We start from the raw sequence: 3,663 nt of genomic DNA, 5'->3' as shown, positions 1-3,663 counted from the left end.
GGCTTGCTTAGAGTTCGACCTGTCTCCCAAACTAATCAAAATATGTATTGTGCATGATATGAAGACTAGCACTACCCTTAGGGAGACACCACATGAAAGGTTTTCCAATTACAGGTATTAAAGACTCCAATGAAAGTGCCGTCAGCTCGACATCAACGCTCCACTCTAAACTCTTGTCCTTCACTCCCTCATGCCAATCACCAAAGAATCATCATGCCCAAACTCTGCTAGGAGTATCCCATGCACACCAATCCCCATGCTAGCTATGAGTGGCCATTCCCAACAAAGAGTCACCCTATCGCCCCCTACAACAATCATATCACCATGCCACTCGGAACAGCCAGTGCCCCACTGACCTTCATCTGCACCAACCTCAGAACTCCCCCAAAGCAGACCACAACCGTCCTTAACACCCACGTCTTCGGTGCATGCTACTACCTGCTACCTACGACGATGAGTGCCATGGGACTGGCACTCGTCTAGGAGGGGGTAATGTTAACCCCAATACAAAGAAAGCAAAAGTAAATAAAAAAGATGCAAGGCAAAGGCGGAAAAAAGGTAGCTCGACTAAAGAAGGAAGAGGAGAAAAGACCAAAAGCACAAGGGCAACCTTAAAAATCCAAGGCAGTTGCAAAAGGGGAAAGGTGCATTTTAAAATACAAAGGCGCACCCTGAAACCTTGTAAAAGAGTGCTAGGTAGTGGAAAATCCGGAAAGCTAAAATAAAGGACAAAGACAAAGGCCAAGGCAAGAGAAATGGAAGGCAAAGGCCCACCAGGAAAAGCGCAAGACAAAACTTGTGTAAAAGAGTGTAAGCACACCGCGGTTTAACTCAAGGAGCACCGGGCTCTCACCCGTGCAATTTGTAAATATAGATGCGCGGTGGAAAGGAAGCTAGGAAGATAGAAGGACAATGGAAAAAGGGCCTAGGCTATGGCCAGCCATGTAAAAAAGGGAAAAGGGGATGACCGCCCAAAAGGGATTTAAGGTTTTGTATATAAAGTTGAAAAGTGAATGAGAAGCTCATTCTTGTGTGTGGCAAAAAGTGGCTCTCCTCTTCTTCTTCTTCTTCTTGCTTGCTTCAGCTTCTGCTTGAGAGAGGGAGTGTGAGAGTGTGAGGGAGTGAGTGTGTGAGGGTGAGGGACCGTGGGGTGGAGAAGCTCTCCATCTCCTCCTCTCTTCTTCTCTTCTCTTCTCTTCTCTTCTCTTGCTCGCGGTGACGGAGCTTGGAGCATGGAGCTTGAGGATGGAGCTTGCTTGAAGCTTGCACTTGGATCGCGGAGCTACCAGGGTGTGCGGGAGAGGAGGTAACTCGAACGGCATGGAGGTAAGCTCACTACACCCGTAGATATGGATGGCGCGTCGACTATGTGAGAGGTAGCCATTAGTGCTTGGCTTGGAATGCTTGAAAAAATAGGCGGTCCGTGGGTCTTGGCTGTTGAGCAAAGGCTCCCACAATAGCCCTATATGATCATGTGATCCACACAAGTAAATGAAATTTCTTGTTCATCTTCTTGCACGTATGCTCCATGCAAGTGAACATAGCTCAATTGCACAAATATGAAAGTAGTTTGTGCAAGATAGTATCATGATCAATGAACTAAGATTTATTCCTACTTCATTTCCATTGGACTTTGGATTTAGGTAAAGGAATTCATTCTTGAAGAACTAGACTATATAAGATGGTTGGATTAATTCAAAATTAGTCAATCAAATTCATTGAAAGAGTACCTTGTAACAGCTTTAGCTAATGGGAAGTAACTTCATGATATATATGTGAAGGAACTTCAAAGTTACTATTGATTTCTTCTATCACACTCACACACTTTTTCTTTTGTTGGTAATATCTAGTGCAGTATATTTATGTGCTCACAAATTTACAAGCTGGGGACCCCGGAAAAGGGGGCTACCCCAAACTATCAGAAACATAAAAAGAAAAGCTCTATGCAGGAAGCATCCATGTCACCCTCATAGCTGGCATCATATAGAGATAGCCGCAGTGAGGCTCGGAAGGTTTCATATTGCTGGTGATTTTGGCGACCCAAGTATGCCAGATTATGATGCCTCCAGATTGTCCAAAGAGCCCAATATCTCACCCAAAAAAGAAAGAGTGAGTATTGAGACAAAGAATGCATAAATCTGGCAAAGAGCCAGAAATGTTTCCCAAAGCTATGACTCGGGAAATGAAGCCGAAGTGAATCTAAAATTCTCGTGAGGAGAATCCTGGAACAAGGACAATGCCAAAATAAATGAGGGACAGTCTCTGAGGGAGCCAAACATCTCAGACATGTGGATGATGCAATGTGACGTTCAACAAGTTTGACCCCCCACTGGCAGTGTGCCTGTCAAACATCTCCAAAGAAAAAGCCTTTGTTTCAGTGGCATTTTACACTTCCAGAGCATCCTAAGATTCTTCTGCCACCATGCAAGAGACTTCGTTAAGTGCCACAGAGAATTAGCATGCTGCTGAATCCATGGGGCAGGCTGAAGAAGCTTGTATACTTTGATGGAAGTTAAGGCAGAAAGAGAGACAAGACGAATGCATGTAGTAGATGGCTGTAATTGCCAATCCATAAGCGTGTCTGTATCAAGCATAGGTGGGATTGGTAGAAAGGGATGCAATAAATCAACAATTTTCTTCCATATAAACCTACGATGCATTCCCAATGCATAAAAGGTCATGGCCCGAGGAAAGGATAAAGTATATTCCCGATCATCCACCACATCCTGTATGTACCTAATTCCTAGTTTCATAAGATTGTATGCCTGAATAGGTTCCTGTAAAGCAAGAGGAATGCCAAAAATGGCACTCCAATGAATGCTTTCTTTTCGCATGGAGTTTGTCCCCAAACAACTATCAGAAGCCCATTTGACCTTAGAGAGAACCTGTTTCCAATCAAGTATCAAAGCAGTAGAGAAAGGACAACCATGTATTCTGCCCACAAATCTGCCAATGACAACCTCCTAGAAATCCGTAATCCAATGACCATATGCAGAAGTGCTCATGTTGGCACACATGGATGCTAGCACACAAGTCCACGGTTGTTGTTGACGGAAGAAAGTATGCAACATGGTAGCCTTCCTTGCAAGGACATGATATCTTATATTGAGGATATTTAGTCCACCATGCATCCTTGGAGAGCACATCATTTCCATCCTCATGAGTCTCAATGCTTTCACAGAAGCTTTTGTCTTCCATAGCATCTCCATAGCTTGAGACATAAAAGTGGAGATATCCCTGGATGACCAATGCAGCAAAGGAAAATAGAACTAGACATAAGACATCACAATGGATTGTACTATTCTGAGCCTGACATGAAGGGGCCAAGTAGAAATCTTCCAGTATTCCAGTTTATGTTGCAGTCTTTGGAAAATCCATTTCAGTTGCATTTTCCTAGTGATATGCCATCCTATGGGGTATCCTAGATGCTTGACAATATCTATGGAAAGCACCACCTAACCAGGCCATAGAATAGAGTGCCAGTCACATTGTTTGAGGGGAAGCAATTTAGATTTGTCAAAATTAACATGTAATCCCATTGCCAGACCATATAGTGAAAGAGTGGCCATAAGCATGCGAAGGTCCCTTGGAGAATTCTGTGGCATGAAAAAAGAATCATCAGCATACGCTTGTGCCAAAAATGATGTAGCCCCTGGGATTTGA

At 43.7% G+C, this 3,663-nt stretch overlaps 1 pseudogene; it reads right to left on the bottom strand.

The window, feature by feature from the left end:
• Positions 1-1,918: 1,918 nt before the first annotated feature.
• On the bottom strand, positions 1,919-3,209 carry LOC148029149 (uncharacterized; annotated as a pseudogene).
• Positions 3,210-3,663: the final 454 nt, after the last annotated feature.

This window comes from Lygodium microphyllum, chromosome 11 (genome assembly GCF_053477565.2).
Source record: "Lygodium microphyllum isolate KBCC chromosome 11, Lygodium_microphyllum_v1.1.10, whole genome shotgun sequence".
NCBI classification, from domain to species: Eukaryota; Viridiplantae; Streptophyta; class Polypodiopsida; order Schizaeales; family Lygodiaceae; genus Lygodium; species Lygodium microphyllum.
This window is presented reverse-complemented; position numbering and strand designations above follow the sequence as displayed.